Consider the following 23900-nt stretch of genomic DNA (forward strand, 5'->3'; position numbering starts at 1 on the left):
AACACCTATTACCTCCAAGAGTCTTATCCCACCACAAACACACACAACTCACATAATTTTAAAAATAATAAAAATAAATCTTTAAAAAAATAATAAAATACTGAAACAACATGCTCCCAGTCAGATGCCGTGAAAAGAGAAAGCATTATTTCTTCGGTGTTAATGCCCAAATTTCACAGCTAAAATATAATCACGAGGAAATGTCAGAAAGACCCAAGTTACAGGGCATTTCACAAAATAACTAGGCTATTATCTTCAAGTATTGGAAATTGAAGAATACTCAGTCAACAATGGAACAAAATGCAGCACTTGGTTCTGAATTGTATTCTCTGACTTAAGGACACTGCTGAAAACCTGGCCAGACTTGAGTGGGATGGTAGCAATAGCAATCTAATGTTGATGGTTATACTAAAAGCTTTATAATAGAGCACTCTTGTATTTTAGTAAACACACAGAGAAATAGCCAGAAATAAGAGGGTATGAGGTGGGAGGTGTTCTTTGTATCATGCTGAAAACTCTTCTGTAGATTTGAAACTGTTTTGAGGCTTATTAAAATGTCCTATGAAGCAGGCAAGATTGCTCAGGGGTAAAGACACTTGTTTTTAAGCTTAAAGTCCTCAGTTTGATCCCTGGAACCCACATAGAAGAAGGCAAGAACCAATTCCCACAAGCTGTCCTTTGTTCTTCACAAGGGCACCATGGAGCATGCGCACAAACACACACTCACACTCAATAAAAATAAATGTAAAAAAGAAATAAGATGCCTTGTGGAATATTTTAAACAATGAATTAAAATTTATGACATCAAACTATATCCCGATCAGAACTTCCCACTGAAATACTTATATTAACTATAAATAGCAATTAAAATGCAAAGACTGTTAGACTGCTTTATTTTAGAGACAGGGTGTTATTATATAGTCCTGGCTGGCCTGAAACTTGCTACATAGAGCAGGTTAGCCTCAAATTCACAGAGATCCGCATAACTCTGCATCCTGACTGTTGAGATAAAAGGCATGCACCACCACACTTGGCCCAGACTATATTTTAACAAGAATATTAGTTACTTTTCTATTGCTGTGACAAAACATTGTGGTCAAGGCAATTTACAAAAAAGAATTTGTTTGGGCTTATGGGAGCAGAGGGATAAGGGTCTATGGTGGCTGAGAGGAAGCAGGCATGGCAGCTGTAACGGCAAGCTGAGAGCTGACAGCTTGAACCATAGGCAGAAAGCAGAGAGCGTGCACTGGGGATAGCAAGGGGTTTTGAAACCTCGAAGTCTGCCCCAGTGACGCAAAAAGGTCATACCTCCTAATCCTACCCAAATAGTGCCACCGACTGAGTACCAAGTATTCAAACATATAAGCCTATAGGGGTTATTCCCTTTCAAACCATTACAAATTCAATGGTTGATGACTTGCTTCCTCTGCATGAAGTCCTGAGTTTGCTATCCAACAGAATAAAAAATGCACCCTCTAAAAGATTGATATATACATTGAAAGTAAAACTAAAAAAATATACAATGTAAGCAATAAATATATCAAAGGCAGTGGCTGCACCAAAAACTAAGTTGGGAAGGAAAGGGTTTATTCAGCTTACACTTCAACATTGCTGTTAATCACCTGAAGGAAGTCAGGGCAAGAGCTCAAACAGGGCAGGATCCTGGAGGCAAGAGTTAATGCAGAGGCCATGGAGGGGTACTACTTACTGGCTTTCTTCCCATGGCTTCCTCAGCCTGCTTTCTTACAGATCCCAGAACCAACAGCCCAGGGATGGCACCACCCAAAATGGGCTGGGTCCTCCCCCATCAATCCCTAAGAAAATGCCCTACAGCCAGATGTTATGGGGCATTTTCTCAATTAAGGTTCTCTCCTTTCAGATAACTCTAGTTTTTGTATGTCCAGTTGACATAAGACTAGCCAGCACAGCTAGCTAAGTGTCTATCACACAAGCATGAGGATATGAATTCAGATCCCCAGCACTGATGTAAAGAGTCAGGTACAGTGTGTGCCCCTGTAACTCCAGTTCATTAGCCAGTGAATCTAGCTAATTCAGGGAGCTCTGGCTTCATTGAGAGATTCTCTCTCAAAAAAAAAAAAAAAAAGATTGATACACAGGTAATATGTTTCCACTTAAATAGTGGCATGATTTTTACGAGAATAACCAATGTCTTTCTGGTTTAATTTGAGACCAGCTCCATGGGAAAGAATTTATGCCTAGTATAGTAAGTAAACCTCGCCAAAACCCCTAAATAGGAAGACAGTGAGGTCCTAGCATGGACCCTACCACTATTGTTTTGCTAGATATATATGTTGTGCCTTTCAAAGTGCTTTTAAAGTATTTGGGTTTATGCTCTTAAAATGTTGCTACTCCTAGCACTGGTCAGAGAAACCTGGTTCTGCAGTGGGTTGCACTTACTGTAAAGATTCAGAACTCATCCAGGTGCTGGGAATAACTGACCAGTGAGTACTAGAAATGGGTAGAAAAATTACTGAGTCAAAATGTTAAGCTAAATCTCTGATCAATAAATTGACGGACCACAATGTTTGACAACCCAGGAGCAAGTCTGTTATGTGACACAATTCCTAGAGAGGTGTAAACAAATATCTATTCACCCCAGATAGGGAGCCTCCAACATACCAAAGTACAGATATCACCAAAGTTTGACTTGTTGAACCAATGAGTTTTACTAGGGTTACTTATAGGAATATGGGACAGGGGTTACTTACAGGAGCAGAAATAACATGAAGATGGTTGCATCACCAAAGCCCACTCCAGTATGAGTGGCAGTTCCTGGAAACTGGAAACCTGAAGCACACTACACAGCCTGTAGGCAGCTCAGGGGGTTGGAGAGTCTCCTTTCCAGGTGCCTCAGTTGGTCTCACCCTGTTCAAGGCTGCTCATATGGTTTAAGAGAGTCTCTTAACAGTTTATATATATTTGGGAGGTAGAAGCTTAGTGAATCTGGTCAATTTTAGGGACTTCCTGAAGTTATTCAATTGTTTACTTCCTGAACTTAACAGCTTCAGTGAATAATAGTATGTTCATGTACCTACACCCTTTAGGACACCCTGCTGATTTCGCCTCCTGTAAACATCCTGTGTCTTAGCAAGACTTCCTCCAAGTCGGCAGGCTTTAGTCTTGGAGGAAACTGCTACACAACAAAGCCCTAGACAGTTAAATTTAAATATAAAAACAAGACTTTGTTAATCAGAGAATCTTGTCACACGCCCAAAGGAATTAAAACTACTTAGTACAAGCATATCAATAAAAAAACAATAAAAAATTTAAACAGAAAGTGAATAAATAACCTTATATACCTTGAAGAGAGTGGAATCAGAATCTATAGTTGTTACCAGAACTTGGAGACTGAGGCAAGATAATTGCCACAAGTCCAAAGTCAGTCTCAGCAGTATGACAAGTACAAGTCCAGCCAGGGCTATAGAGCAAGACCCTGCCTGATGGAGGGAGGCAGTTCTTCCATTGAGATTCCCTTTCCCCAGAGGTGTCAAGTTGATCAAGATTAGCCACCACAGAAGGGTTCATTTATGGACTCTCCATTCTGTTCCACCCATGTTTCTTTCTTGGTGTCAACATCACATTATCGGGCTGGAGAGATGACTCAGTGGTTAAGAGCATTGACTGTTGTTTTAGAGGTTCTGAGTTCTATTCCCAGCATCCACATGGTGACTCACAACTATCTACAGTGGGATCTGATGCCCTCTTCTGGAATAAAGGTGTATGTTGAGTTATATACATAAAATAAATATATGAAAAAAATTGCATTATCTTGATTACCAAGAGTTTACAGTAAGTTTTCAAATGTGAATATGCAAGGGTCCCATTTGCCAAATCGTTTGGCTGTTCTGAGTTCTTTGCATTTCCACACACACTGCATTTCTGTATACTTTTAGAAACAGATCAGCGGTGTATTTTTCTGTAAAACCTATTGTCATTTTAATAGTGATTTTATGTAATTTATATATCACTTTGGTGTAAATTGCTATGCTAGCAAAGCCATTTCTTAATTCATGTACATGGACTTCCTCTCCACTTCTATAGGTCTTCTTTAATTTCCTTAAGCAATGTTTCATTCTTTAGTTTCTACATTTTCTTATGTATTTGTGTCTATGGGTTTGGGTGTGGACATGCCACCATGCAAGGGTGGAGGTCAGAGGACAACTTTCATGAATCAGTCATCTGTTACACCATGTGTGTCCCAAGGATTGAACTCAGGTCTTCAGACTTGGCAGCAAGTGTCTTTGCCCACTGAGCCATCTCACAGCCCTCATAGGTTTTGTGTACAAGCATACATTATGGTTTTTTTGTTAAAACTATTTTAAAATATTTAATTTATTTTGATATTATTGTGAACAGAGTTGTTCTAATTTTATTTTTACATTGTGTTGCTATTCAACAAAAATCTAATTCATTTGTATATTTACCTTTTCCCACACATCCTTTTTTATAAATTCTAGTTTTTTTCAGAAATGATTGTCAACTAGAAATCAAGCTAGTTTGAGTCCTTTCTTTTCTTTCCTATCTGAGTGGTTTTTGTTTCTTTTCTGTTCTAGATACACTGGCTATGTGATGCTGGAGAGATAGCTCATGTTTAGGAGTACCGTTGCTTTCACAGAGGAGCTGTTTAGTTCCCAGCACCCACATCAGGCGGCTCACAACTGTCTATAACTCCGGCTACACGGAATCCAATGCCTTCTCCTGGCCTCCATGGGCAGTACATACATGCAGTGCACAAGGAAACACACTTAAGATTAAACAAGTAAATTACTTACCTTTTTGGATATTTTGAGACAGAGTTTCTCTGTGTAGCACTGATCATCCTGGAACTCACTCTCTAGATCAGGCTAGCCTCAAACTCACAGAAAAAGCACCTGCCTCTGCCTTTCAAGTGCTGAGATTAAAGGTGTATGCCACCGCGACCCAGAATTTCTTTAAAAGAAAAGAAGAAGAATGTACAGCATAAGTAGCAAGAATAAATAACATAAATTTGTTTCCAGTCTCAAATAAGAACGCTCACTCTTTCTCACTAAAAGGCTGATAATGCCATAACAGCTATAGAGACTGCTTATGGCCATTGGCACTTTGAAAAACTTTCTATAATAACTTATTGGGTATCTTTGCAAATTGTGGTAAAATACATGCAACATAAAATTTGCCACATTAATCTTTTTTAAGACACAGAGAAATGTGTCTTGTGTTTTAAGAGTCTTTTCATGAAGTCCAGGCTGGTCTGGAACTTAATATATAAACTTCCCCCACCCCCCACCCCACACATAGACAAATTAAACAAAATTTTAAATTATAAAACATAGACCAAAGAGATGGCTCAGTGACTAAGAGCACTTGATGCCCTTGCAGAGGACCTGAGTTCATTTCTCAGGACCCGCATGTCGCCACATGACCATCTGTAACTCCAGTTCAAGAGGATGCAAAACCAAAGACACTGCACACACATGGTGCACATACATATATGCAGGCAAGGCATTTATATACACAAAATTTTCTTAATAAATCTTTAAAAATTAAAAACCCCCAAAAGCATAGTTAACTAGGCATGTGACATGGGAGACATAGTAAGAACATGTGAACACAAAATATAGAAACCAAAAATGATTACCAGATTGGATAAAAAAACAAAGATCAAATATATACTTTCTGTAAAACACAGACACAGACACATACACACAGAGACTTTGGTTCAGAGAGATGGCACAGTGGATAAAGATGCTTGCTACCAAGCCTTGTGTTTGATCCCCAGATCCTACATAGGAGATAGGGAGAACTGACACTTGGAAACTGCCCTCTGATCTCTACAGGTATGCTGTGGCTTCTGCTCACTTGTGAGTTCAATTAATTAAGTAGTACAAAAAGAAACCTATCTTAAATATGAAGCTACATACAGGTTAGCTATCTTTGGAAAGATAGCTAATACCAATTTTAAAGAATTCTCTAGAAAGGATATCAACATCAAAGCAGATTGCAGAACCAAGTGTAGCGCACACCTGTAAAGCCAGCATTCAGGAAGGATGAGGCAGGAATGTAAAGCTACAGGCTGGATGTAGTGAGCACCTACCTTAAAAATCCCTAGTTCCAGGACAGGCTCCAAAGCTACAGAGAAACCCTGTCTCAAAAAAAAAATAATCAAAATTGATTTCAAACTACAGAATATCACCAAGGATCAAATTTGGAATATTCTAAAACTGAAATGGTCAACTCAAGAGAACATAAACTCAAAATTTTCAATACGATTATTTGTTTTCTGTTACTGCTTAACAAATTACTACAAACTCAGTGAATTAAAGCAGCGTGTTATAGCCCAGGGGTGGTGGCACACCCTTAATCCCCACACTCGGGAGACAGAGGCAGGCAGATCTTACTCAAAGTAAGCAAAAGAAATAAAATTAATTACAAATCAACAAAAATTATAAAACTCTAGTCAGTTTCATCAGAATAAAAGAGAAGACACATGTAAGAACGTTAGCATCATCCATTTGGAGCTTTGTGGCATCACCGAAAGCACTTAAATAAAACTCAGATGGCATCACAACAGACTCTATAGACATTTGAAATTAAGGACAATTGATTGATAAATTCATGCTAATGAACATAAAAAAATGAATATAAAACTGACAAATTTAAAAAATACCACAAACTGTCCAAGTTCATTTTAAAAAAATACAAGGGCCAGACTGGTGCGGGAGAATTGTCTGTATTCTGTAAATCATGTTTTAAATAAACGCTGATTGGCCAGGTAGGAAGTATATGTGGGAAAACCAGACAGGAAGTAGAAGAGCTCTCCTGCAAGGAGAGCAGGAGAATTCTGGGAAGGAGGAAGTTGATTCCTCCCACTCCTGCCCAGACACCGAAGAAGATGTGAGCTGCCCTGCTGAGAAAAGTACTGAAACATGTGGCTAGCATAGATAAGAACAATGGGTTAATATAAGCTACAAGAGCAAATAAGTAGCATGAGCTAATGGGCCAATCAGCTTTATAACTTATGGAGATCTCTGTGTGATTTTCTTTGGAGCTTGCCGGTTGTGGGGTACTGGGCAGGACAGAAACCCGAACAAGCAGGCCCCTCATGCTACACCAGACAGTGGTGACCCCCCAAAAAAATCCAAAATCTAATTGGTGTAATTCAGCATATTAACAAACTTTAAAAAAAAAAAAAACTTAGGGCTGGAGAGATTGCTCTGTGGTTGAGGAGTAGCCTTGCTGTTCTTCAGGAAGACCTGAATTCTGTTTCAAGTACCCATCTCAAGTGATTCACAGCCACCTGTGACTCCAGCTTCATGGGAATGTAACACCCTCTTCTGGTTTCTGCAGGATTCTGCACTCACATGTGCACAGGCACTCACATGTGTACAAACACATACACACCCACACACATATATTTGATTTTTCGAGACAGGGTTTCTCTGTGTAGCCTTGGCAGTGCTGGAACTAGCTCTGTAGAGCAGGCTGGCCTCAAACTCACAAAGATCCACCTACCTCTGCCTCCCAAGTGCTGGGATTGAAGGCATGCACCACCATTGCCTGGCCTTGTACACACACACACACACACACACACATATGCCATATAATAAAACGTGGCATATCAAGTTGATATCAAGTTGAGGTAGGACTAAGCCCTTCTCCTTGTATTAAGACTGGGCTAGGCAACCCAGCATTAGGAACAGGTTCCAAAAGCCAGACAAAGCATTAGGAATGGCCCCGCTTCCACTATCAGGAGTCCCACAAGTAGACCAAGTCACACAACCACCACACATATGCAGAGGGCCCAAACTGGTCCCATGCAGGTTCACTAGCCATCAGTTCATACTCTGTAAGATCTCATGAGCAGGCCAGTTGCTTCTGTGGGTTCCCTTGTGATGACCCTGACTCCCCTGTCTTGAACAATCTTTCCCCTCTCTCTTCAACATGATTCACCAGACTCAGCCCAGTGCTTGGCTGGGGGGTCTCTGCAACTGCTTTTCTGGCATCCATGGGAGGCCTACCCCTTTCTGAACAAAGGCAGAGGAGATGTGAGGGGAAGAGAATGGGAGGAGGAAGGAGAGGAAGCTGCAGTCAGGAGGTAAAATAAATGAAAAAAATTAATTAGTAAAAAAATTATATAAAAATCTCTATAGGTACAGAAAAAGCATTTGACAGGTCAAGGTCATTCCTAAGGAGAGATGTGGAGGCAAGGGAAACTTTAGCTGTGCTAGCAGGAGCAACCAGACAAGCCAGCCATGTTACATCCACAGTCAGAAGGCAAAGAGATACGAATACTGGTGTCTGCACTTGCTTTTTTATTCAGTCTAAGACTCAGTTCCATGAGATTGTGCTGAATATATCCAAGGTGAGGCTCCACTCCTCAGTTAAACCTCCCTAGAAACACCTTAACACATCCATCCAGAGATGTGAGCCCTACGTGACTCTAAATTCATCCAAAATGGCAATAAAGATTAACCATTACACTGATAAACCAAATTTAAAAATAACTCCCTACAATTAAATATTACTTAATGCTAAAACACCAAGTGGGTTCCCTAAGAGTAAGAACAAGACATGGATACCCACTTCTACCTCCCTCCTCTATTCAACACTATACTGCATGCAGGTTCTAGCCATACATTAAGGACAAAAAAATAAATAGCATGAAGATTTAAAGGAATAAAGAGTGTTAGGGGTTAGCTTGTTGATGGAATGTTTACTGTGTGCGGTTCTGGCTTTCTGCCCCAGCTTTTCAAAAAGAAAAGAAAAAAAAAAGAAGAGCAGACAAGAGAGACAGGGAGGGAAGGGAGGAAGAGGGGATTGGAAGGGAAAAGAGGGAAGGAAAGAAGGGAAAGGGGAGGAGAGGGAGAGAAGAATAAATCTATTGGTTGTTTTTTTCTTTATAGATAATATGATAATTCATAATAGAATCCTGGCTAGAATATCTAAAAGAAGATAGTAGATCATTGACTGGGTATGGAGGCACAGGCCTTTAATCCCAGCATTTGGGAAGCAGAGACAGATGGACCTCTTTGAGTTCAAGGCCAGCCTGATCTACTAAGTGAGTTCCAGGCTACCAGCCAAGGCTACACAGTGAGACCCTGTTTCATAAGAAAAATAACAAAAACCAGTCAAACAGACAAAAATACTAGACGACCTAATAAGCAACCTTAAGTTATTTCAGGATAAGACAGGCATAGAGCCACACACCTTTTATTACAGCACTCAAGAGGCAAAGGCAAGTACATTCCTCTGAGTTTAAGACAAGATAGCCTATACAATGAATTCCAGATCAACCAGGGCTATATAAGAGTCTGTGTCAGAGAGAAGGTGGGATTTCAGGATAAAAGATTGGTATGCAAATGAAAATTTTGCTTCCATGTATAGAGCAAACAACTGGAAATGTAATTTTTGTTGTTGTTTTTCCAAGACAGGGTTTCTCTGTAGCTTTGGAGCCTGTCCTGGAACTTGCTCAGTAGACCATGCTGACCTCAAACTCACAGAGATCCGCCTGCCTCTGCCTCCCGAGTGCTGGGATTAAAGGCGTGTGCCACCACCATCCGGCCAACAACTGGAAATGTAAATTTTAAAAGCAATATAATTTTAAGCAGTGTAAAAATCATAAAAAATACAAACAAATCTACAAAACCTATACTCTGAAAGAGTAGTGCAATTAAAGAAATATAGGTCAATTCATGGTTCAGATAACTAGATATTGTTTAATGGAAATTGTGTCTTACTTAGATAGGGCTACACAGTGAAACCCTATGTAAAAAACAAAGGAAGAAATTGTGTCCAAATTGATCTAGAAATTCAATAGAATCCTGATGAAAACGACAAAAAGCTTTCTTTTAAAACCTGTACTTAAGTGCAAAAGCGTGAACAGCAAAACAATGGAAAAGCACAACAAAATCCCAGCTACTGGCTTCTAATAGCATTCTGTTACACAAAGGAAAGAGCCAGACAGCCGAACAAAAATGGCTCATTTTAGAGCGGGGACAGGAAATGCACAAGCTCTTATGACAGCTTGTGGGGCCAGAAAATAAGGAAGTGTCCAAACAAGCCAAAAAAGACCACTTTGATGAGAGTTCCTGTCTCAAAGGGACATGAGAATCAGCGGAAAGCATTCCTAGCGATCAAAGGCAAAATAGTTTCAGCAACAAAATAGTGCAGTGTTAGATGATAATCCAACACAGAAAATAGATATTCATGAGTCCAAAGTGTTATAAATTAATAATTGAGTAACAATGGATGCATACCTGCCTGGATGGAGGGGGGAGGGCCTTGGACTTCTCACAGAGCAGGGTATCCTGCCCTCTCTTAGGTCTGGAGGGGGTGGGGGAAGGGTGAGTGGGGGAGCAGGAGGGAAGTGGGAGAAGGGGAGGAAGTGGGAATTTTGATTGGTATTATTTATAAAGTAATAAAAAATTACCAGAAAAAAATAATTGAGTAACAAGATAGGGTACAAAACCTCACATTTTTAAAGAATTCCAACCCCAAATAATTTATAGCAATAGTCAATCCTCACAGAGAGGTAGCATTATTGTCCATTCCTTGAGTACGAACTGTATAGACAGACATCCTTCCAAACAGTACAATATGGAAAATAAGGGGGAAAGAGTCAGTTAACAGTGAATAAAATTTGACAAAGTACTACCCAAGCCAGTGGTTAGGGACTCTATCAGCAGTGAGAAGTCAAGCTGATAACTGTACCTTGGATATAATATTATGAAATGGCGTTCTGCCTCTATAGTCTTTTTAGAAATACTGAAATCTATTCATGAGGAAAACAACAGCCAGGGCAATGCAAGCCAGCAATCCCAGGACTCTGGAAGCTAAAGCAAGAGAGAGAATCACATAGCCAAGGCCAATCTAGACTGCAAAACAAGTTCTAGCCAGCTATACTGCATAGTTAGACTCTATCTCAGAAACCAAAAGAACACAACAGATACATTCCAATAAAGAGATAGTCTACAAAATAACTGGTCAGTACTCCCAAAAGTGTCAAGGTCACTGAAAGCAAGGAAAGTCTGAGAGATTATCGTAAACAAGAGGAATCTAAAGACAGCTGATAAATAAATGTAGTTGGCATTCTGTTAAGAGTCTAAAACAGTGTGCCAATGCCTGTGGTCCCAGCACTTGAGAGGCAGAGGCAGGGGAATCTCTGAGTTTGAGGCCAGTCTGTTCTACATACAGATTTCTAAAACAGCCAGAGCTACATAGTGAGACCCTGTCTCAGAAAAAAACTATAAATAAATAATAAAAAATTAAAATAAAAAATAAAGAAGTGAGGTGTGGTTGTGCATACCTTTAATCCCAGCACTCAGGAGGCAGAGGCAAGTGAATCTCCATGAATTCAAGGCCAGGCTGGTTTACAAAATAAGTTCCAGGACAGCCAGGACTGTTATACAAAGAAACCCTGTCTTGAAAAACCAAAAATCAAAAATAAATAAATTAATAACTAAAAGTGATGTTTAAAGAATCTGGAACAGAAAAAAAGGATAGAAAAGACAAGAAAAGATATTTGCTTTATTCCAATTCAAGCTTGTCCTGGATATCCTAACCAGTGCAACAAGACAAAGAAAAGAAATGACAGTCACTCATTTTGGAATAGAAGAAATGACATGTATGTATGTATGTATGTATTGCTGGAGATTGAATCCAGAGCCTTGGACATGCTAGGCAAACACACTTCTACTGAGCTGTATCCCCAGCCCATTTTAAAATGTATTTTATGGGCTGGGATGATTGCTCAGTGGTTCATACACACTTGTGCTTGCCATACACAATCATGAGAACCTTATTATTCAGATCCCCAAAACCCACATAAATACTGGATATGGCACCTGTAATTCCAGCTTGGGAAGTTGGAGACAGGTCATTGATTCCTCAGAGCAAGCTGACTAGTGAGACTAGTCATATCAAAGGGAGGGCAATAGGCTTGATGGAGGGACCCGGAGTCAATGAATAGGATGAATGAATAAAGAGAATGGTTCCTAGCATCAACCTTGGACTTTCACATGTACTCAAGCATATGTGCACACATCCCCACACACCCATGCAAACATGGGAACACATGTATGTATACTCACTGAAAGAGGGAAATGGGGGGAAAGTATTTTGTTTATTTATTTGTTTGTTTGTTTTTGAGACAAGGTCTCACTGTGTATCGGTGCCTGATCTGAAACTCATTATACAGACCAGGCTGGCCTTGAACTGAGAGATCTGCCTGCCTCCTAAGTGCACCTCTATGCCCAGCAGAAAAAGATGTTTTTATTTTGAGACAGGGTCTCACTAAATTAGCCAAGCTGACATTGAACTTTAGAGATTTCAGGTTTGCACTGCCGGACCTGAAAAACAATGTGTTCACGTGGAGATGACATTGCTATCCACTTGGAAACAGTTATTCTCAGGAGACATCAAAAGAAAATACAAGAACTAATTAGTGAACATAATGATATCACAGGTCACAAGGCAAAAGACTCATTTTTATTATTTTATGTAGAAGTGTGTGTGTGTGTGAGAGAGAGAGAGAGACAGAGACAGAGACAGAGAGACAGAAAGAGAGAGAGATGAGAGAGAAAGAGAGAGAAAGTATAGGTGCCTGTGGAAGCTAGAAGCATCTGATCCTCTGTAGCTGGAATTGCAGATCGTTGTCAGCTGCCTGACTGGGTGCTGGCAACTGAGCCCTAGCTCACCCGAAGAACAGCAAGTGCTTTTAATTGCCGAGCCATATTTCCAGTCCCACTCTCCTTCTTTCGAGACAAGGTTTTACTATGCAGCTCTGGTTGATCTGGCGCTGTGTAGCATGATCTGGTCCGAAATGTTCTGACCTTGAGTCAGTCTTTATATCTCATCCTCAGTGTGCTGGGAGCTCAGCTTATCTTATTCTTTTCAAAACAGCTTGATATGGGATCCACACATCATATACTTTATTTATTTAACATAGACAGTTCAACTGGGCATGGTAGTGGTGCACACCCACAATCCCACCACACCAAAGGCATCATACTGATAGATGGCATATCTGTAATGCCAGCATTTGGGAGATGAAGGCAGGAAGATTAGAATTTCAAAGTCAGATTTGACAACATCCTGAGTTTGAGGCTAGCTTGGACTATGTGAGACACTATCTAGAATAAGTCAATTTCAGGAGAATTGACACTTTTCAATACTTCTCTAATTATTTAATCTTCTTTAAATTCTTTTTAATTTCTCTATATATTGTTTTGTAGAATTATATGTAGACACATATAATTCCACTGTATACAATCCATCCTCAAGGATTTAATGATTTTAGTCTGTTTTAAATGTCAGGTAATGAGATTTCTCTTTTTTTTCCTTTTTTCTTGGTTTTTTTGAGACAAGGTTTTTCTATGTAGCCCTGAAACTTTCTCTGTTGGCAGCACTGGCCTCAGACTCACAGAGATCCGCCTGCCTATGTCTCCCGAGTGCTGGAATTAAAGCCATGCACCCCATCCTTGACTAAAATGTCATTTTTGTGATTCCTAACGATATTCTGCTATAGATCAGTGTCTAAACCAATCATCGTCAGAGAGACTTCCTCCGGAAACTGATGGGAGCAGATACAGAGACCCACAGCCAAAGGGGCAGAGCTCAGGAACCCTGCAGAAGAGAGGGAAGGAGGATTGTAGGAGCCAGAGGGGTTGATAACATCAGAAGAACACAGCCCACAGAATCAGCTAAGTGGGGCTCGAAGGGGCTCACAGAGACTGAAGCAGCAATCATGACGCCTGAATGAGTCTGTGTCATGTTTGGTTGATATCCCTGCGAAGCCTGACCTCTTCTGAAGGGAAACGGAGGAGCAGTGGATCTTGGGGAGTGAGAAGGGGAGGGGAAGGAAGTTGGAGGAGTGGAGGGAGGGAAGGCTGTGGTCGGGATGTATTGTATGAGAAAAGAATAAATAAAAAGAAAAATAGTAAAATTTCATTTGTTTTTGCTCTTGTTTTTATTCTTGATGTTATTAGTCTGTAGAAGAACAATGTTTACAAGCTGTTCTCTAGGGCTTTTCACAGACATTCATATGGACACATGCGCACACATAAACACGCAAAATCAACTAATAAATTAATTTTTAAAAAGGAAAACAAATGCTAGTGAGAATGTGGGGAAAGGACAACCTTTACTTTCTGTTGGTAGGAATGCAAACTGGTCCAACCACTATGGAAATTAATAAGGAGATTCCTCAAAAGATTGAAAGTAGAGCTACCAAATGACCCAGATATTCCACTCTGGGATATGTACCTGAAAGACTCTAAGTCAACATACCACAGAACTAGTTACACAGCCATGTTTACTGATGCAATATTCACAGTAGTGAAGTTATAGAACAAGCATGGATGTCCATCAGTAGATTTAAAAAATGTGTTCTAAGCACAATAGAATTTTATTCAGGTATATAAAAGAGTAAAATCACAGCATTTGCAAAAATGGATGCAACTGGAGATCATTAGGTTAGTGAAGTAATCCAAAAAACTAAATATAGCATGGTTTTCTCATATGTGAGATTTAATTCTTAATTTGTGTGAGGACCAGCGACTGGATAAACAAAATGTAGTATAACTATACAGTGGGAGATTGTTCACTAATAAGAAATGAGGTGCTCAGAGCCAAGATGTCTTCTGGGCCCAAGCTGCTGCTAAGGGCCATGCCTGGGTCTGTGGTCCAACTGCAGCTGGTGTCTGAGTTAATGTCTGTGACCTGTGTCACCTCGGGGGACGTGGAAACCATGCATGATGAAACCAGAAAGCCACGCTGAACCAGCCCCACCCTTCACTGACCAAGGGAGAGATGGCTCTGCCTCTCGCTGGACACTGAAGCATGAGTGGCCCTGACCCTCACAGGAGAGCTGTACCTTGCACTCGGGAGAGAAGGCCCCCACAGACAAGAGGGAACCAACCCCGATGATGCGGGCATAGGGAAGATGGCTCTGCCCCCTCGCCTGAGACAGGTGACCTGAGTGGCCCGAACTGACCAGCTCAGCTATCACCGAGGCCCACAGACAAGCCTTCGGCTGGCCCAGCCTAACATCTATGATCTGCTGGAGTCTGTGAAGTGACTGCTCCTGAGCAATAACACCTGCAGGATCTTCATGGTCCAGGGCAGCCGTGGGCTATCCCAGAGGATTTCCGGCGAGGACTCAGTGATGATGCTGTTCCAGGAAGCAGAGGCCTTGAACCAGACCAGTGACTCACTGCAATGAACATTTGCTAGTAACGCTGATTGGACAAAGCGTACACTATGTGACACACTGCTCCCAATGCCATCAGGATGAGTGGAGAGATGTTTAGAGAGGTGGGAAGGAAGAAGCATAGAGTTTCTGTTTTGTTCTTATTTTTGTTTGCTTGTTTGCTTGCTTGATTTTGTTTTGGTTTGACTTTTAAAATTTCTTTTTGGGGAGCCCTGCAGGGGTGAGGAGAGGATGATGGGGCAGGAGGGGAGCAGAATTGTAGTGCCTGATGTAAAATTTCCAAAGAATAAATAAAGAAATTATGTTTAAAAAATAAAAAAAATACACGAGAAGAAAAAGAGAAAAAAGAAATGAGGTGCTGATACATGCTTATAAAATACATTAACCTTGTAACTGTCAAGTCAAAGAAGCTATATGATTACATTTATATGAAATGTTTAGAAGACAAATCCATAAATAGATACGTGGTTGCCTAAAGTTTGGAAGAACAATGTAAGGTGATGAATATAGGGTCCAAGGTTCTGTTCTCCAGATGATTAAACATACCTCCTGTAACTTACAGCGGTAGAGGTTGTACAATTCTGTGACCATGCAAAGTGAAAAACAAAATACTGCATTGGAGCTGGAGAGATAACTCAGGGATTACGAGCTCTTGCTCCTCTCGCAGAAGACCACGTTCATATCCCTGCACCTATATGGTAGCTCACAACCATCTATAATTCTAGTTGCAAGGGAGCTGACAACCTCTTCTGACCTGCACAGGCACCAGGCATCCATGTGGTGTATATACATACATGCAAAATGTGGTGGTTTGAATAAGTATCGCCACCATAGGCTCATGTGTTTGAATGATTGGCCCAGAGGGAGTGGTACTATTAGGAGGTGTGGCCTTGGTGGAGTAGGTGAGGTCTCCTATGCTCAAGCTATGCCCAGTGTGGAACACATATGTGAAACACAATCTCCTTCTGCTGTCCATGGATCCAGCTGTAGAACTCTCAGCTCCTTCTCCAGCACTATGTCTGCCTTCATGCCACCATGTCCAGACAGGATGATAATGAACTTAACCTTTGAAACTGTAAGCCAATTCCAATTAAATGTTTTCCTTTAAAAGAGTTGGGGTGATCATGGCGTCTCTTCATAACAATAGAAACCCTAACTAAGACATAGGCAAAGCACTTATACACATTAAAAAAACATATAAAAATAAATCTAAAAGAATTTTCCCCTTTAATTGAAAATAAATTCTTTTCTCATATAATATATCCTCATTATAGTTTCACCTCCCTCTACTCCCCGTTCCTCCCCACCTCCCCTGCAATCTGGATCCACCCCATTTCTGTCTCTCATTAGAAAAGAACAGGCCTCTAAGAGATAACAAAACATAAAAAATATAAAATAAAACAAAAATTATCACATCAAAGTTGGACAAGGTAACCCAACAAAAGGAAAAGAACCCAAGAGAAGACACAAGAATCAGAGACCCACTTATTCACAAATTCAGGAATCTTATAAAAGCACTAAATTGAAAGCTATAATATATTGCAGAGGACCTGGTGCAGACCCATGTAAGGCCTGTGCTTCTTGCTTCCATCTCTGTGAGCTCATATGAGTGTTACTCAGTTGATATAGAGGACCTTGTTGTCCTGGGGTCCTCTGTCCCCTCTGGCTCTCACAGTCTTTCCACCTCCCGTTCTGCAAGCCCCTGAGATCTGAAGGGAAGTATTTGATGGAGACACCCCATTTAGAGATATGTGTTTTAAGGTCTCTCTCAGTCTTTGCTTAATGTCTGGCTGTGGGTTCTGCATTTGTTCTCATCTGCTGCAGGAGGAAGCTTCTCTGATGACGGCTGAATAAGGCACTGATCTTTGAGTATAGCAGAATATCATTAGGAGTTATTTTGTCACTTCTTGTTTGAAGAACAGTAGTATTTGGTTTTACTCTAGATCTCTGGGCTATGTTTTCTGGTTCTTAGTCATCCAAGCAGTGTTGGGGATGATTTCCATTTCACAGAGTGGGCCTTAAGTCAAATCAGACACTGGTTGGTTACTCCAACAAGTTTTATACCTTCATTGCCCTAGCCTATGTTTCAGGCAGGATAGACTGTAGATCAAAGTTTTTGTGGCTGGGTAGGAGTTTACATTTCTCTTTTGGTAACCTGCAGAGTGCCTTCCTGTACCAAGGACATTGGAACATAGGGGTGAGGGCTCTATGTAGGCACCAGCTCAATACCTCCATCTTCAATGAGTTGTGTAGCTGCTGTCTTCAGCAATGGGACCTTGATGTCTGTTTGTGTAAAACAACCTGGCAACAAACTGAGTTGTTTGGAGATTTTCATAGGACTACTTTGGCCAGCAACTCAATTGGATGTAACCCAGTCCCGGTACTGAAACTTTCTTTTGATGACAGGAGATGATCAATTGGAGCTCTGTCTCCCTCACTACTTGGAAGCTTCATTAGGATCACCTTCGTTTATTTTAGGAAGTTTCAGGGTTGAAGAGGTGGCTCAGTGGATAAGAGCCCTGGCTGTTCTTCCAGAGGACCTGGGTTCAGTTCCCAGCAACAATAAAGCAGCTCACAACTGTCTGTAACTCCAGTTCCAGGGGATCTGATACCCTCACACATACTTACATGCATTCAAACTCTAAAGAACAAACAACAAAAATTTAAAAATCATTAAAAGATATATAAAATATAAAGGAAGTTTACACTGCATTAGGTTTCCATTCCACCCCTCAAATGCCCCTCAATTCAAGTTGTCTCCCCACACATTCCCTCCCTCAACCCCAGATGTCCTCCCCCTTCAGGCCCATCTGGCTTTTAGAGTCTCCGTTGAGAAGTCGGGTGTCATTTTAATAGGTCTGTTTTTATATGTCACTTGGTCTTTTTCCCTTAGAACTTTAAAATTCTTTCTTTGTTCTGTATGTCTAGTGTTTTGATTATAATGTGTCTAAGGAACTTTCTTTTCTAGCCCAGTCTATTTGGTGTTCTGTATGCTTCTTATATCTTCATAAGCATCTCCGTCTTTATGTTAGGAAACTTTCATTCTATTTTTGTTGAAGATACTTCCTGGAACTTTGAGCTGGGAATCTTCTTTTTTCTATCCCTATTAATCTTAAGTTTGATCTTTACAGAGTGTCCCAGATTTCCTGGATGTTTTGTGTCAGTAGCTTTTAAGATCAACATTTTCTTTGACCAACGCATTCATTTCTTCTCCGTATCTTCAACACCTGAGATTCTCTCTTCTATCTCTTCTATTCTGTCAGTGAAGTTTGCCTCTGTAGTTCCTGTTCAAATTCTTAATTTTTTCATTTCCAGAATTCCCTCAGTTTGGGTTTTTATTATTGATTGTATTCCCATTTTCAGGTCTTGAACAGTTTTATTCGTTTTCTTCCACTGTTTGTGTTTTCCTGGATTTCTTTAACGGATTTATTCATTTCCTCTTAAATGACTTCTATCATATTCATAAAGGCTGGGTTATTTGTTTGTTTGTTTGTTTGTTTATCGAGACAGGGTTTCTCTATAGCTTTGGAGCCTGTCCTGGAACTAGCTCTTGTAGACCAGGCTGGCCTTGAACTCACAGAGATCCACCTGCCTCTGCCTCCCAAATGCTGGGATTAAAGTCATATACCACCATTGCCTAGCTCATAAAGGCTGTCTGCTGTGGTAGAAATGTTAGGCTCTAATGGAGACATATTGTCTTGGCTGTTATTGTGTTTTTACTCTGGCATCTAGGCATCTGGGATTAGGACGATTATAGATATAGATGTTGATATCTGCTTTTATGTTTGTTGGGTAGGTGTTTTGTTCCTTGAGAATGTGATGATTGTGTGCTTCCAGGTAGGAAACTTTCTGTGGATTGATAGGTGTGGCCACTGGAGATTCCAGGTAAAATGTGTTTCTGGGTATTGGGAGCTAACACTTAGGGATGGGGGACAGACTACGGATGTGAAAGCTTTCACAAGAGGGAGGAAAACAGAGTGTTCCACCAGGGTCGGCTTATTTAGTCTCCTTGGAACGGGTGTAGAGAGTGAAGAGGATGAGACTGGGGGATTGTATCTGGAGGAACAGAAGAGAGGGGAAGATCTACAGTCAGCCTACCTGCTTCCCTGGCAGGAGTGGCCTGAGGATTAGGGGAGGGGGCTTTTGTAGTTGGGATCTGCCCACCCCCTCCCCTCCCCTCACCTGCTCAGCTGATGTGTTTCCCTGCTGCTGGTATTGGAGGCTTGGGAAAGGGGCTGTGTTGGAATAAGAAAGGTTGGAGGAGTGATCCACTGAGGATGAGGTCATAAAGGAAAGGGAGACCACAGCAGGTGTTCTGCTACAGAGTTGAGAATGAGACTGGGGGATTGGGTCTGGAGAAACAGGAGAGGTGAAGATCTGCACTCAGCCTACTTCCCTGGCAGGAGCCAATCTAAAATAACGTTTAAAGCATCGAGATGTACACTTAAACAGAATGAGCCACCAGGAGGTGGTGGCGCACGCCTTTAATCCCAGCACTCCGGAGGCAGAGACAGGGGAATCTCTGTGAGTTCAAGGCCAGCCTGGTCTGCAGAGTGAGTTCCAGAACAGCCAAGGTTACACAAAGAAATTCTGTCTTGAAAAATCAAGAAAAAAAAACGCAAAAAAACAAAACAACAACAGGAAAAAAACCAGAATGAACTGATAATCACAATAAGCTGAATTCACAGCAAATTAAAATATCTCAATTGCAAAGCCAGGTGTGGTGGACACGCCTTTAATTCCAGCAAAGGCAGGTGGATCTCTGTGATTTTAAGGCCAGCCTGGTCTACGGAGTGAATTCCAGGATAGCCAGGGCTACACAGAGAAACCCTGTCTCAAAAAACAAACAAACAAACCAACAAACAAAATCCACACAATTATGCTATGTTACAATTCTTGCCTCTGCCTGGGTCTTCTTTGTGAAACATAGTCAAATGAAATTATAAATCTATTTGTGGGGTAGAGGTATACGCACATATTTACACACAATAATTTTTGTTATTTTCACTTGGTTGTGAATTTGCTTCTAGTTTTATTCACTGGCAATCACTTCCATAACTCCTATACCCAACTATACATTTTACCTCTACAATTAAGTGCTTAATTCTTGTGGGAATTTGAGTGAGATGTCCCCCATAGGCTCAGATATCTGAACACCTGGGTCTCCAATGGGAGGTACTATTGGAAGAGTTTTAGGAGGTGCAGCCCTGCTGAAGGAAGCATATCACTGGAATGAGATTTGGGAGTCTTGCAAGTAGTGCAAGCCTTGCCCTACTTCCAATTCACTTGGCTTCTGTTTGCATTAAAAGATGTGAGCTCAAGCTGGGTATGGTGGTTCTTGCTTTTAATATCAACACTCAAGAGGCAGAGGCAGTCAGATCACTGTATGAGGCCATCCTAGCCTACACAGTGAGTTTCAGGCTATCCGGGGCTACATAGCAAGACCCCCATCTTGAGAGCGAGAGGCAATCTTTCAGCTTCCTGTTCCTGTTTTCATTCCTTCCCTTTGTGACATGTTTCCCTGCTAGGATGCATTCTTATCCCTCTGGACCCATAAACCAAAATAAACACTTTCTTCCATAAGTTGCCAGTGACCATGGCATTTTATCATACCCACAGAAAGGCAACTAGCTCTCAAACTACAAAAATACAAGACGAAATTTTTAGTCTCACTCCACTACTGTCTCTGCTCATGCCCTCGCTAGTCTTCTGGAGTTCACAGTAAGTAGCCTACTACCCAGTCACTTGATGAAGTCGGTAATTTTGGCTTAATCTTTCTCTTTCCTCCCACATTCTTTTGGTAGGTCCATCAGTGACTCTGTCCCCATGGCTGCCACCTTCTCTTGCTGTCTGAACAATAGCTTCCTGACTGATCTCTGAATCTTTTTTCTTTTCTGGAGCGGGGGGTCGTTTGGTTTTTCAAGACAGGGTTTTTCTGTATAACAGAGCCCTGGCTGTTCTGGAACTTGAACTCACAGAGATCTGTCTGCCTCTGTCTCCTGAGTGCTAGGATTAAAGGCCACCATGCCCAGCTCTGTCTCTACTTCTGCTCCTGCCCATCTCCAATCCATTCTACACACAGGAGGAAAATGATATTTCTAAAACTTCAAATGTCACTCTCCTGCATAACTAAATATTTGTGACCCATTTTACTTGGCGTAAAATTCAAATTCTTTCATCATCTATGAGGTCATAAATGACCTGAACTCTCTTATTCATAATGATGCAGCCACACTGGCCTTTCTGTTTCTAAAATACTGTAAGGTCTTCTTAACCCTGAGCGACTGTGTGTACATTGTTCATTCTGCCCTGAAAAATTTCCCCTGTTCTTTGCAAAACTGGTTCCTTCTCATCCTTATAGGTTTTAGCTACAACATGGCCTTGCCATTCTTATAAGTCCACATTAGAGGGAACTTGAAGGGCCAGGCATGGTGGTGCATGCCTTTAATCTCAGCATTTGGGAGGCAGAGGCAGGTGGATCTCTGAGTTTGAGGCCAGCCTGGTCTAAAGAGTGAGTTTCAGGACAACCAGAGCTGCACAGAGAATCCCTTTCTCAAAAAAGAAAGTCAATGTTTTCAAAAATGCTCTTATTCATATTATATATAAAATAGCATCTATCCATAAAAACATAATTTGAAGTGTCTTGGGAAGTGACAAGTAATTCAGAGAGGATAGACTAAACTTGCACTTTATTTTTATCTCCTTGATAATAGTCTCTTCACATCTTTTAAGTACATGATTGGATAGAAGACTAGCAACTGAAAAACTGGTTGAAACAATTGTCATTATTATAGCTAACAATTATTGAACCTTTGATGTGTGGCCCGCTACTCTAAGCGTTTTTTATTTATTTTACTGTTTCATGTACATAAGAATTCATTTAGTTTCACAACTACCTAATGTAGTATTATCCCCACTTTTTGAGAAACCTCTCATGTTACTCAGGTTAGCCACAAAACTCTCTATGTCAGCAAGGATGAGCTTCAACTCCTGGTCTTCACACCTTTCCTTTCCAAGTGCTAAAATTATAGGCATGTTCCACCAATGCCTGTCTGACTTTATTATCCCCATTTTAAAAATAAGAAAACAAAGACACTAAGGACCTAAATGGCTTAAGAAGTACCAATCTTGAACAAAAATCAGCAGGTAAAGGTGCTTCCCCCAAACCTGACAACCTGAGTTCAGCTCCTGAAACCCACACAGTGGAAGACGATCCGACTCCCACAAATTGCCCTCTGACTTCCACATACCCCTAACAAACAAGAAATAAGTGTTTAAATATGTTAAAAACTAATTATCAAATTAATACGTGACAGAACTAAATTTCAAACACAGATAATCTAGCTTCAGGATTCATATTCAAAATACTACAATATTTCCCTATTCTATAAGATTACTGCAATACCACAGACCTGAAATTGCGAGAATCTAAATTAACATAAAGACAATAAAGACAGAAAAGTGGGGAGACAATTGAGAGAATCAGGAATTAAAAGTGACTGTGTTGGGGGAAATAACCACGGAAAGGTGAGTCTAAGATGACTCTCAAATGTCTGACTTGATTGGATAGCTTATTGACCAGTTATAGAAACGAAGAAAGAATGTAACAGAATTCTGGTGGGAAATGCAGAAATCAGCGGTCATTTCTATTGTGGCTGTGGGAACAAAGAAGGCAACCAGATACTGGTCTATAGTTTAAGAAAGGCATCTTTCTTAGAAGTGTAGACTTTGAAGTTTACATATTAGTTTTAAAAACAATATACCCCAGGAAGGAATATGGAACAAACAAAGAAGACTGAGAGTAGAATTTTAGGGAATATCATCATTTAGGGAAAAAGTACATTAGATGTATCCAGAAGAGAAAATTGAAGCTGGTCACAGAGCTAAGATACCAGGAGAGAATAGGCAGGGAACTCTGGGATGGAGTTTTAACAACATTGAAATTGTGCTAATAAAGCCCACTGGGAAATAGGATCTATGACGCCAGAGAATATATCTGTTTTGTTCACCAATATATCAACAGCTCCTAAAAGTCTGGCACATAGTCAGTTTTTTTTTAGAAGATGATGAATGAGTAATGAAAAACAAAAAGAACTACCAAATCCCATATCAAATTCTGGGAAGACAAAGACCAAGAAGTATTATTTTACTTAAGAATTTTAGAGCGCCACTGATCCTAAGACGCTCTGGTGGAACAGTTGAGGAAAACAATATGGAAATGACCCAAAAGAAATGGCAAGAATATTTTCAGGCAAGAAGTCTCAGACTGGTAGCGATGTAGCTCAATGAACAAAAGTGATGACCTCAAGCCTGACAATCTAAATTTAATCCCTGAAGTCAAATGGTGGAAGGACAACAAATTGTCCTCTGGTTTTCATATGTGTACGGGGTCATGAGTACGCACACACACAAATGCACTCACATACATACATAGATAAGTTTATAAAAGAGAATTCCTGTGCAGATGTGATGCCACAAGCATATCATTCCAACAGTCGGGACGCTAAGGCAGGATCACCGATTCTTATAGCTAGCCTGAATTTTTATATAGCCTGTCTCAAACAAGAAAAAAAATGTTCGTCAAGAGGTGAGAAACTGTGACTGGACCTTGTGCCTAGTGCCCGTGAGTCAAGCCCTCTGCCAGTGAGCTACAACCAGGATGAAATAACACTGTGTATGTGTGAAGGGGTCT

Source organism: Myodes glareolus, chromosome X (genome assembly GCF_982192425.1).
Source record: "Myodes glareolus chromosome X, mMyoGla1.1, whole genome shotgun sequence".
Taxonomy (NCBI): domain Eukaryota; kingdom Metazoa; phylum Chordata; class Mammalia; order Rodentia; family Cricetidae; genus Myodes; species Myodes glareolus.